Here is a 13,864-nt window from a genome sequence, read left to right on the forward strand (position 1 = left end):
CTGGGGAACAAATTGCTTAATGATGGCCAAAATCTTCCAAGCCCTCAAAAATGTATGTCCAAATTGACAATCTGCAAAGCAGCCACCTTGACTTTACAAGAAGCAAAGTCAAGCTTAAATCTTTCTTATCACCTAATCTTAGAGGCAGGTTATGCAACAGCCAGAGGAAGAGGAGAAATTGAATGCCCATGCATGGGCAACCTAACCTGTAAGCTAATAAATGAGCAGCATATTTTTTTTATCTGTTGACTGAAGTGAGAGATGGAAAGTGAGAGCCAAGTAGCAGCTATTATAGCATTGTGCACATGACATTGAATTTCAGGGTCAGTTATTTCCATTATAAACCCCATTTTTCAGGGCTTATACATTGGCTGCCTTAAATCATATCTAGCTGAAACTGGCATGCAACTTTTGAGGACAGCAATAGGAGATTTTCCCCCTTTCTTTCATTAAAAAAAATGCTTATATCACTTAACCTATTTGCCTTTTAATGCTGTGAAAATCTTTTTAGTCATTACAGACACTCCAGGGGAGCAAAATGGTTCTAAGACATAGGAAAGTACCAGAATTTTTAATGCAGTGTATCCTGGACTCTAGGAAAACTGAGGCTATGAATTCAAAATTTGCAGCTCAAGTCAACTCTGCACTTGTTAAGGTGGTGTCAAGCTGTGTCTTCAGCCTTATAGACAGATGAAAAAAACCATTTTTCGCTACTGTTTGTCTCTGATATGAAATGTAGTTAGTGAGCTACCTGACTGAAGAAGCATAGCGGTGTCTTTAATGCTGAGATCAGTAGAACTCAGATCCCTGCGTTGCTGTGCTACAGGGAAAACAAGAGATGACTATATTCTTTTCTTAGGTCTACGAGAATGTAGATGCAACACCTAGCAAGGGAAGAGCAGGGGGGGAAATAAAGAAAGAAAAAAAAAAAAGGAAAAAGCACCGTTTGCATGAAATGTGGCATATAAAAACTCAGACAATTTATTCCAGGCCTCTGTGGAGGAGGAAGGACAGGGAAAGTGCAATTACAGTCACAACTCCCAAGTGCAGGTACTTTTGAGAGTGAATATCTCTTCCTCTGCTCTTTCCTGATGGTTCTGCTGCAAACACCAGCTCACTGAACTGCATCAGAGGCTTCTTGAAGCTGCCACAGCCTCCTCCACACATGACACCCCTTCCAGGTAACAGGTATATAGTGGACACTGTAAGTGTCCCCCAGTCCAACAGGTGGGGGCTGTCTCCTCATACCCTGATCGTCACATAGCCTCCACTTTTCTAAGTGATGAATGAAGACTCCTTTAGTACATCAGAGACAAATTCAGAAAGTGTTTATAACACCCGGGCTGTCTAGCTGTTTTTTCACCTATTGGAAGAAATTTCTGAACAATACAGTGGCAAGACACATACTATGACCTACAGGAGGCTTAGGTTTTGAGTGAGTGTCACAGTACTGTGTTTACTGGCAGATTAAAAAACATCTTATGAAACTCACAGTTTGAACACCAATTGCCTTAAAGTCATCTGAATCTACAGCTCCCATGAGAATGAGATACTATGAAATGGGGTGGAAAAGGATCTCATTTCTTTATTGTTGCTAATCTTCTGATTTTGCCTTTCCAGGAGGGAAGATTAGACCCTTGCTGGCTAATCTGCACAGCCATTGACTTGAGTCATCCTCAAGCTTCCTCTCTATCTCAGTGCATACTTAACATATTTTCCTGCTCCAACAAGAAGCAATAGGGAACCTTCATCTCAGACTGTGCAACAGAAGCAAGTCTCTTAAAGAGCCCATACAGGGGAAGACAAGTGATATCTTATTCACATCAGGGATTTGACCCAAGATCTCTTGCCCTCAGATTACTATCATAAGAGTCAGACTTCAGACTATTTAGAATTAGGACAGCTGCAACATTTCCTGCTGGAGATGGGTCACAATACACAATATAACTATGCATTAATTGAACCCGTGAGCAAATAGGTTAGCATGACTTCTTAACCTTGTAACTGAGATCCTCACCTGGGAATTTAACTAGTTATGTTGAATTATTGTGTCAGCAGGAAAGGCTGGGAGGAGTTGACCTAGGATATGCTGCAACTAGAGGGTAAGAGGATGCTTTTGGTAAGTCAGAACGATACTCTTGGTTTCGTAGCCTCAAAATTAAAGTCCTTGTGGAGTGAACATTCTGATTGTCCTACTCTGGGTAGTAATATGATGCCACATCAGTTTTTCCCCTTTTTGTAACTCTAGTCCTTTGTTTTATTCACTTTTTAAAAAATTGCTTGAGGATGGAAAGTTTCATTTTCAGTCAAAGGAGATATGTTATCAGTACAGTGGGGTTTTGTTGTTGTTGTTGTTGTTGTTGTTGTTGTTGTTTGGGTGTTTTTTGTTTTTGTTTTTTTTTATTTTTTTTTTTTAGTTTTGGGTTTGTTTGGTTTTTTTTGAGAAAGGGGAAAAAAAAGGAGGAGGAAAATGTATCAGTCCAGTTATTGATTTTAGTCAACAATACATACCTTTATATTCTTAGGAATATTTTCACACTTCCACTTGGAAGATAAAATCTATTCTCCAGCTTCAGGCATTGTGCAATCATTTTGCCTATTTTGATTAGAATAATAATTGCAGTGACTTGGGTTAGGTTTCTGCTGAGCTTTAAGTGATTTCATTGGGGTTTACTGACAATCAGCGTTTTGATTCTTTTACAACAGAAGATTGCAATTTCTGTCAGGATGGATATATTTTATTTTTATGAAAGAAAAAAAACCCAAAACAACCCTGGCAGCTTTTGAGGGAGAGAAAAAAATGGTAGTTGGCGATTCTGTATATGTGTAAAAACTGGCATATAAGTAACTTATATCAGGTAGAAGTATAATACAGAACAGACCTGTAATCTTAGTTTATACAGCTATACACATATTGTATAAGAGACCCCATCTGAGTTCCCTGGGGGAATCTAGACAAACAATTAGAGGTAAACACAAAAAACATCCCCAAGGAAAAACATAATAATAAACAAGTATTTTCTATAATAAAGAACTATATTAAAAAAAAGAAAGTTGAGCATTGTATAATAAAAACACAGAACCCAAGGCAAAAAAGATGCAGTCAATCTTCCAAACCATCTTTATGAGGTTTAAGGGAGAATTGGTGATTTCATGTGAGACCTTACAAAGCGACGTACATATAGTCTCATTATACAGCACTGTCTGGGCAATAATGTCAGAGGTAGGGAGAGAGCAGATACAAAGACTATCATTTGGCTTGTCATACATAACTAATAAAGCAGAACTGGAGACTAGTTGTCACGGCTTGTTCATATGGGGCCAATTTCTGGCAACCGCTGACTATGGGCACCTGCCAATAACCCCAGGCAGAGCAGTGAGAGCAGGCATCTTCTCCTGGCTCTCCAAGCTGGAGCGGCTGTGATGTTAACCCACAGTGACATGCCAAAGAAGAACAGCCCAAGACATTGCTGAGACCTGCCAAGTTGCTTTCCCCATCTCCCTCATATGTGTGTATATCTCTCAGCAAACAGCAGCCTTAATCCACTTTTCAGGTTTGCTCTGAAGACATTTGCTGCCTCCTCTGTACAAAATGATCCAAGTGAATCGTGGTGAGCATGCATCCAAGGGAAATTCCTGAATTAGAAAGCTTAGTAGTGAACTGCATTTTCTTCATGTTAATTTTAATAATTAGAGCAACCATCAATATCACTAGACGAGCCTGAGCAGAACTTAACCAGAAACTTTTTCTTACGCTAGTCTACCAAAAGAAAAGAGCAGCTGCAAAAATGGCTTAACAGTTCCAAGTTCTTGTTTTACAGCTGTGGGTGACACTGTAGTCCTTATAAGCAAAATACCCTCTGAGATTGATGGGTATGTCTGCCCTAGGAGTGCAGAAACAAGCCAGTGAATTTCATATTTAGTAGGCCTCAAGTCTGACACATTTTGTAATTGCAGGGGAAATGGATCCATCAGATAACTCTCTAAATTACATAGCCAACAAACTATAATTTCAGGACTCTAGGATTTTTAATCATAATAAAAAGTATACTGAGTGGCCATGTGTATTATTAATTCACAGATAGAACTAGATGGAAGACACAACATTCAGTTGTAATCTGTTTATGGAGGCAGTCAGGCAATTGTACCAGACAAGGGAACTAATTTTGCAGAGTAAGATTTAGTGGTCAGCCATGGTACCCTCTTTTATCATTAAGCCTATAAAATTCAGTAGTCTGAAATCTATCTAGTGTAACAAACACACTATTCGGATACCTGTGGCATTATTTTGGGTTCCAAACCCTGCAGCCATGAGCTACAGAAGTATTGTGTGATTGAATAACCTCTTAAAGAACTGGTCCCTAAAGTAGGCTGAGAAAAACTATCAATATTTTTAGTTCATCACTTTCCCCTCTAATGACAATTTCCGAAAGTTATTCAGGCTGCTTCTTGCCTAACTGGTTATCTATTCCAACCCATACAGATATTTTTCAGAAATGTTGTTACATACCATCCCCATAAAACATACAGCATGTGTAGCATATACATACTGTAATTAAAAAGAGACACTCATGTTGATAAAAAGACAGTTGTTCCCACATAAGTGTAAAGACTGTCTTCTCTACCAATTAAGCATCAGCAGAATATGGGCTTTAATAGTCCTCTTGGGGAACTTGTCTTTTGTATCTATGATAAATACATGATTATAAGGACAAATTATATGAGCAGCAATAATTTCCTAGTAATGTGATCATTAAAAGCCTTCACAACTGCAATACATCAATATTAATTGGGGACAGATGATCATTTTACTGACATGTTCAAACCATTATCCATATTTTAGTACTTCATGAATACCTGAATAGCCTTAATGATGTGATTTTTTTAGGATTCTTTCTTCAGTGGTCCTAACATTATTGTTTATCTAAAAATTATGAAAAAAAGGAAAAGGTAATTAATTACAAGCACTGCACAAAGCAGTGCAGGTAGTTGTGGGCTAAAGATAGGCAAGATTCAGCAAAATTTTGGTTTCTTTTCAGATATGAGAACAATTTATCACAACTATTGTGGAAAACCAGCAGAACAAACCTTGCCTGCTGGGCCTGGGTCACGTTAAGTCCGTGGTAAACATTTGCCGACATGGAGAACACCGTCACTCACAGTTGAGGGTAAGTAGTCTACTGCAGCAACCTGCTGAATCATATTGCTTAATAACATTCATCACCCTGCCTGTCTGCTTCAGAGACCATTCCTCATGCGGGCAATGAACACCGATTCTCTGTTTGCGTAGGTCTGTCCTTTTACTTCCATCCCCTGTGACAGTGGGCTGGCAAAGAATTTTGTTACTTACCATGGATAGGCTGTTGAAAAAGCCACACTAACTTATAGATAACATGTTTGCAAGAAGAATGATAAACCTTATGTGATAATCTGAAAGCTGAAGTGAAATGACAGAATATAACTGCAGATTACATTTTGTGTCTGAAAGGATATTATAAACCCATAACTACTTCTTATGGAGATGTGAATGTCAAGGTGTTAGCCAGTAAAGTGTCTGATCCATTCCATGATATCATAACTGCTGATTTCTCTTCCACTATAGACTCATGTCATGATTTGATACAAATGAAAGATTATCCTGATTCTGTGCGGTTATCTATAAACATAGAATAAAGATGTAAATACAATAACTAAGGCTTATGAATAAATATATAAATTATGTTTTGCATAAGGGTAACTGGACACATTAATCACATTTACACACTCATTAAAAAGTATTGAAGAGTTCATTTTCACTACAGTTGTGATGACACCAGGTGTCATCATTAGGGCTGCTATCAAGAACATTTGTGTTGCCTAAGCAGAAGTTAGTAGCTATAAAAAAGCAACTTTTGCAATCTAGACTGGACTGTGATCATACTGATTCTTAGTGCTCTCCTTCCGGTAGCCATGACTGTCAAGGTGAGTTACCCTGACATAAAAATAATGACAAGAGCTAACAAAAACATACCTACAAGCTCATGTGCATAATTACATACATACTAACTTGCAATATTAGAAAAGCCCCTACATTAATGTGCTGCTACAGCAATGAATATTCAACTGTGAAACCCGTGTAATGTGGCTGTTTAACTCTGAATTGCAAAATAGTGTATCTTCAGAATGGGACATTTATATACATAAGCCAAGTATTATTTTAGCATTAAGATTTCACAGTTAAATTTTAATTAACATTCTTTACAGTTAAAAATAAGTCTAGAATTCACACACCAAAGTTAAAAATCTTTTTCTTACTGTGCTATATTCATTCTTCGCAGAGGACATCACAGGGTGACACTCTAGGATTATGATTAAATCTGTGGCTCTAGCTATTGGGTGTGGGCAAGAGGAGAATTGTCCAAATAGTATAGAAAAGAAAATCAGTTGAGATTAGCACTAAGTTAAAATGGTGGGTTTCTCTACAGATTAAATGCAAAGATTGGTTTTCATTTTAAGAGTAACTATTTTGGTGTTATTTTCAACTTTGACATAAAATGCAGGCAAAGGGATCTCTGAACTCTATTTAATTTGTTCATCTTGGGCCTGGAATACCTTGGTTCGGTTTCTTCCCCTACTTGAGGATTCTTGAATCCACCGCTCTCATCAAAGTCTTTTAATGGGCAGGCTATTAGGCATTGCAAAATCCCATCCTTTATCTTTCCCTGTGATGCTGTTTCATTTTTTAGAAATATTTTTATAAAAAAAAAAGTTTCCTTTGTTTAGTGACTGGGACATTTCCCTATCATTTAAATAGGTTGGATGAAGTGGAAAAGAACCAGGACAGCCAGAGATACACACCTCCAGAGTCTGTGAGAGATACATGTCTCTGGAGTGTGATAAAGCCATTCATGTGGGAAAGAGGAGTTCTTGGTCCAACAGCAACAGCTGCACTATTTATTTAATCTGCCTCTTTTAACTAATTGTCTCACACCTCTGCTAGGAGTTTGAACATATGATTTATCTGGTTTTGAAAATTATGCTCTTTTTGTATGTGGGAAACATAATAAGTGCTTTTTGTTATCTTTTGTATACAGTGCATTAACTGGATAATAATTTGTGGTCAAAATGTGTAAATGGTATATCAGAGGTCTAAACTGGTGTTTTTTAGAGTAATGGAGCTATTTTATTAAAAAAGAATATGTGATTTCTCCACCATTAGGAGCATTAGTGTATTGGGTATTTACTATGGAAGAATATTTCTACTTTTTTATTCCATTAATTGCGAAGATGTCAAGAGCTACAAAAGTATGAATGTAGCCTGATATTATTCATACAAGATGCACTGATATTAAACCATTTAAGTAATTACATGTGCTGAAGAAAGAACAAAAATGCCAGATGATAGAAAACACTGGCTCCACGAGCTTAATATATCCATAACATAATTGGGTGTGAAACTAGAACCTCAGAATAAGTTCTCATGGTACACATTCAGCAGGATGGCAAAACTTCTTATTACTTAGTTCTCAGTTGTTATCAAGTGGTGTTAGAAAGAGTTGAGTCTTGCACGTGTAATAAAACACAACATTCAGCTTTGCCATCTGATCTTTTCTTTGTGAAAGCAGAGGACATGAATTGTGTGCTTGATTTTTTTACATCTATGGGACGTACAAGTGAGAATATGGAGAAAATAATTTTGCAATTAATGAAAACCTTGCTCGATTTAATCTTCAGACTGGAGAATCTAACTGTGGCATCAGATTTATCTTTTTCTTTATTCTCCAATTTCCATGACATAAATGCAGTTCATTTCTCAGGAAATCAATAATAGACTAACTTTCCTGGGATAAATTGGACATCTCTAGAACATCCTGTCCCCTCCTTCTCTCTCTTATATTCCAATTTGGTGGTAGGAGGTACACTCCAACCATCACAAATACTGCTCAATATGGTGAGCTCACAAGTTGTGGTCTGTTAGTGGACACCAAGACAAACCTGTTAGCTGCTAAACCATGTAGCTCTGTAGGCAGCAGACAGTTATTTTTGTTTTGCCAAAAATAAAATGGAGGGAAAGAGTGAGTGATCAAACTCAACATAATTCTAATAGTTATGATGGCATGGTATCACCTCTGGAGCTGGTGATGACTTGCCATTGTCCAAATTTCTCAGCTTCTATTCCTCCTACCACACTCTCATTGAACTGAAATTTGGAGAGAGTGAGGCTTTTTAGATTTCTCATCACATGGTGACCCAAGACAAAAAAGAACAAACAAAAACGCAACCACCAAACAAAAAAAACACCCCAACAAACTACTAACATTTTTTTAATTGCAAGAAGTAAAGAAAAATAGTTTTGCAGTATTTTGGATATAATGCTTTCCTAATTAAAACTACAATCCAATACCATAAACGTAGTGTCTATCACTTACCTACTTTTTCCAGATTCTAAATCTGTATGAATGCAAACAATTTAAAAATAAAACACCTTTAGGGATCAAAAGGATGTTGCTTCTGTAGAAGTTCTCATAAGGAGCACACGTACTGCATGTTGCTAGGATTATTTGAAAACTGCATGTGTCCTCCTCTCAATCTGAAAGTATGAAATACTTCAGAAAAGAGCTCTTCCACCATGGATGTCTCTATGGGATACAGCCATAGCTACTAGTTCCTGGTAAGACAAATAGCTGCCTCCCGTGTCAATCAGAATGTAATTATATTCAGTACTATTGTAATTTGTTTCTCCCAGGATAGTTGCATGTTTGGCTGCTACTGTGCACACATCACTTGTTAATAATGATAAGTTCATGTGGAGTGTGGTGTCAACAGTTTGATCTTGAATAGCTAGACTAGGAGCTAAAAGCAATGAGCAGTTAACATTGGAGGGGTTTAGATGTCTGCTTTGCTCTGCAATACACGTGCTGCCCAGAGGGACCCAGCTGCAGAGCCATCCCGCTCAGTTATGCTGAAGTCTCTGGAAGGAAGCTGCTGTTACTTCAGGGCAGCCATATCTGCTCCAAATCACACTGTGCTGCTTAGATGCCGTCCCAACTTGCCTTTATGGCTTCATTGCCTTTCTATCCTCTTCTCTACTTTCTGGTCCTGGCTACCTAGGAGTCTTCCGGTTTTCCAGTCTGAAAGAGTGACAGAAAACTTTGTTATAACAGTGTGTTGAGAAGACTGCTAGAGAAGTCCTGTTCTAAATTCCTAAGCAAGCAGTATTCCTCCAGTTGCCAGCCTGGTAGTCTGTTCTGAAAGATGGCATGGCAGTGCCAGGCACAACCAGGCTGTTAAATTTCATATCTCTTACCAAAATTTCAGGTAAGTGTCAGGTTCTTGAAGAGGATTGCAAGGAATTCCAGGCAGCTATATAAACTCAGAGGCAAAAAAAAAGGAACATTATGTAATACATTTCCCTTGCACAAATACACTATACTACACCAAATACTCAAGGATCTTCCCACTGAGGATCTCTGAACTGGAATGACACCCTGGCAAACCAGGCTGCAGCATCACTGGGGGAAGTCTCCTGGCGACCCCTGCAGAGTGTGCAGCAGTGAGTCAGAATGAGAATGGAAGAGTTTTAGAGAGAACAAACCAGCGGCTTTCTTCCACTAAGCATCAAGATATGACATCTCTTACTCTCCATTTCAATATCTCCATGAGTAAAATTGGAATAATGCACAATTCCAAAAAAAATGTGAAGGCTGTGAGAATACCCTTCTTATGGCTTCTACACTTCATGCTGCAATATTTTTTTTTTCCCTGATCAGTGGTCTTACCCTTATTAGTCACACTATGTTTTTCATTATTCAACTGAAGTCTTATGAAGATATGATTCAAAATGAACACTTAGTGATTATTTTTTTTAAACTAATGTGAAAGGTGAAAGGGAGAGGTTCCCATTTTACAGTTAGCATGAAGAAAAATCCCTGTTATTCTCAGAATCGGAAGTATGTCTAACTTCACCACAGCTGCAAATCACTTGCACAGAAATTGGCAAGTGGACAGGCAGGATGCCTGCAGTCTTTCTAAATGGTAACTTGTTAACCAAGTCACTACCTCACCTTTTTGGCATTGTGTTGAATATTTATAAAAATTTTAAATGTATTAGAAAAGTTTAATTTCACAACCTAGGACTGTTGTCACATTACCTTTCTTTTAAAAAATCCATATTGCTAAACATTCATTTCTGCAGTATGACCATGCTTTCATTCTTAGTATTATATTCTGGTGTCTACTGTTCTCCAAAATACTTTCATTTTTCTTTTTACATAGGGTATGCCTCCACTGTTCTGAAACATTGATTATGTACACTTACCTTTCATAGCTCAGAAGTAACAGGTCTACTTGAGGCTGGAAGTATTTGCCTTTAGGCAACCAGTTCTGTAGACTTTTTCACGTGATTTTCAAGAAATATATTCATATATATATACACATGGATTTATACACACAGAGGCACATACGTATAAGTATAAATATAACTTTATACATACCCATACCTGATTAAAAGGGTTGGCCTAGCTGAAAAATAATGCCATTCACAGGACATATATTCCTTCCCATCAAGTAAATAGGGGATACAGAGCTATTGATTTTTTAAATTTTATTTTATTTTATTTATTTTCCACACTACACACTTCCTGAGTGACTGTGTCAGTGAAGACTAGGTTCTTTCAATACTTGTATCTTCTGTCTGTAATGTCGTGTGTAGCTGGAAACTTCTGCACATCACTAATCATTTCTACAAAGCTGAACATGCTCCTGGCCAACTATTGTCCTAGGAATTTTCTTTAGTTTTCACCTACAGAACACTTGACCTCTACTGTGGAAGAGTAAAGTATTTTTATTAACATTGTAGTTAGTCTGGTCAGTAGCTCTGCTCCCTCATTTTGATGCTTTTTCTTCAGTTCTCCAGAGGGGCTTTGATCACTGGCAAAATTGCTCTTTCATGACCTCATTTAATATGCAGACTAAGCTCCACTACCTGGTGCCATGGTTTTCCTTCTCTGAGATTTCCCTAAGGACATCCTCGCCTTTCTGTAAACCTCCTTATGACTCCTTTGTTCTTCAAAATGTAGGCAGTGCTGAAACTCCTAATTCTGCATTTGGAAATGTTCTTTCTGTGATTTTTTTCTTTTTTTTTTTTTCAGTGAGACCCAGGCCAACCCCTTTCCTGTATTTGCGCATATTTGAAATGAGGTTTCACTGGCTGTCTTCCACAGCCACATTCTGAACTCTGGAGCTTCCCAGAACAATTTTCTTCCACTCAGATTTTGCCTCTCTCTTCTTACTCTGGGTCTTTTAATTGTGTATATCTAAATGAAAAACTGTTCCTATACCATATTGTGTGCGGTCTCTTTCTCTCTTGGATGTAATGCATGTTGCTTTATAGTTGCATATATATATTATAGTTTATTCTGTGTGTCTGAACATTTCTGAAATGAATTTCAATCTTCTTCAAAGTTACAACTAGTCTTTTGTCTCTCATGTACTCTGCTGAAGCTGTCTGTCATAACGTGGAGCACAACACTAGCCACACGGAGCATGGCGCAGTTGTGCAAAGCTACTTCCTCATGTCTCCAAAGTCCAAAAGTCATGGTTAGGCTACCAAGCAAGGCTGAACCACTGGGGTTCAGTACACAAGGGCACTGGTATTACCTCAGGCAGCTGTCTTGTGTGTGACCATTGCTCTAGGCAGGCATGCCACATGGCTCAGATTTACTTAACTAATAATTAGTAATGCTATTTTCTCTCATAAAGCAGAAGTTATATGTCCAAAAATATTTACCCTCATATCTGAGGCACTAAGCAAAAGTGTTTTCTTTTCACACACAATGCATAGCCTGTGATACTGAAAATACCCTAGCTGGCAATGTAATCCACAGGTGAGGTATGGATTTTTTACTTGTCTCCCAACAGCACCCCAGCCCCCAAAGACTTAATTATAAAAGATGGAGTAATCTCTAGGAAATGGTAAGTGGATTTTACAAGGTAAAAACTTGACAGTTTTAGGACAAGACAGATAAGAAACTGTAATGTAACAATTTATGGGTCACGTAACATGGAGTGAACTTTCCCAGAGACTCCTACAGGCATTAGCACAATGCAGTTTGCAGGATGCAGCCAGATCCTCAGCAAAGTATGAGCCCACTGATGACTGTCCAGGTCAGGATTTGGTCCATGAAAGACTCCTGCCAGTCAGCCCTACGAAAGAATGCAGAGCTCACAGCGTGAAGATCTTGAGTCTCAGTGAGCCTCAGCATTTTTAAGTGATAGGTAATTTTTCTGAGGGTAGAAAGAAAGCAGCAAGCACCACAGCAGCGCTTTGGTACAGAGTAATATTTAGGCTACATCCCATAAGGTTTTCACGGTGACAGTGAGGCTAGCTGGGGTGCGGGCTGTGGGTCTCCAGAATTAAGATCCTGCAAGACTGCAGTTTGAACTAAAACAGTTCTATGGGCTCTTGCAATCTCTGTACTCTTGGTGGCATGGTCCCAGGGGAGCCATGTAATACCAGCAAGTTACATGTTTGCACCTTTTGGAGGTTACTTCTCGGGACTCTCTGTCAAAAGCAGAATACTAACTCTTTTTATTATACATCCTTCAGGTTCAGCACATGTCAGGGAAAGAACTGCCTTGTACTTGTGAATACATCTGCCTGCAGGTGCAAGACATTTCCAACAACAACAGCAAGTGAAAGAAAAAATGTGTTTCGACCTAGTGCAGTTTCACTAGAAGGGCATAACACTGAAGTGGGAAAATAAGGGTGGGCTGATTCTCCATCACAGAAGTGAGAAGGAGAAAAGCACAGAAAAAAAAAAAAAGAAAACAAACAGGACATTAACCGAGCTGGTTCCTAACAAATATAATGCAATTTATAGTTCACAATCTTTCAAATAGAAAGGATCTTCCTAGATAATAGCTTTGTGGGTTGGTTTTTATTTTTCTTTCTTTGTGATTCTACATCTTCCAGGCTACCCCTTCTTCTAGCTGTCTGTTTTTTCCTTTTGAAACTATTCTACATTATTCCAATAAGGTTCAGAAAACCAAGCAAATAATCACATAGCAAGTCCTGAACTAACCTTAAGGGGTTTAAAAAGAGAGAATGAGTCCATTTCTTTAAAGCAGGCTTTTTTCTTTTTCTTTTTTTTTTGTTCCCCCAAAAGCTACTTCCATTACTATCTTGAAAGCAGTCCCTGAGGATGTGGAATGCCAATCCCACATCAGGAAGAGGCAGGTGAATATATATAGATGTTGGTTTGGTTTCATAAAAAGAATCATGGAAGGCTCTGGCTCTTCAGTAGTTCCAAACCCTTGTCTTCTCACTACATATTTGTCCCCTAAATCTTAATATGCATGAATGTGTAGGGGTAGGAAATCTGATGAATCAGGGAGATCTTCTACATAGACAGTTCTATGCTGTCCACAGTCAACAGATCCACCATAAATTTTCAATGGTCAGGAACATCTGCAGGTGTGGAAGAAAAGGATGGTGAGGGATTCAGGATCAGTGAGCAGCCAAGATTTTTGTAAAGGTAAAAGATTATGTGTGTGTGTATATATATTTTTTTAAATTGTCATTCCTTCACATTTTTAGACAAAGGATAAATTCAAACCTGGAAAAAAAAATTTTTAAAATGTCGTTTTACTTTTTCATGTTCCAGCTAGTGAAAGAAACTGAGTCTAAATCACTCTGAAAAAATAATCAGGTAAAACGTGAAAGGAGGTCATCATCTCTGCAAACCAAAATTAAGCTGTCACAATCAAAGTTAAAACCAATGTGATATCTCTGTAAGATGGCTGATGAATTTTTCAGCCTGTAGTGGCAAATCAAGCTAGCAGAACAATAGTATGTGCCAGGTGTCAACTGAATGAATAGTGCCAC

The 13,864-nt window shown here is 38.1% G+C and overlaps 1 long non-coding RNA gene across 7 annotated transcripts in view; it reads right to left on the reverse strand.

Moving 5' to 3' along the window:
• Window positions 1–8,285: 8,285 nt before the first annotated feature.
• LOC142061318 (uncharacterized) overlaps window positions 8,286–13,864 on the reverse strand; it is a 92,548-nt gene continuing 86,969 nt past the window's right edge. For all 7 annotated transcript variants that reach the window (XR_012662111.1, XR_012662112.1, XR_012662110.1 and 4 more), the window contains 2 exons: window positions 10,298–10,369; window positions 8,286–9,110 (listed from right to left, as the gene is read on the reverse strand). This is a non-coding gene — a long non-coding RNA (uncharacterized LOC142061318). The remainder of the gene's footprint in view (window positions 9,111–10,297; window positions 10,370–13,864) is intronic.

Source organism: Phalacrocorax aristotelis, chromosome 1, assembly GCF_949628215.1.
Source record: "Phalacrocorax aristotelis chromosome 1, bGulAri2.1, whole genome shotgun sequence".
Classification (NCBI taxonomy): Eukaryota; Metazoa; Chordata; class Aves; order Suliformes; family Phalacrocoracidae; genus Phalacrocorax; species Phalacrocorax aristotelis.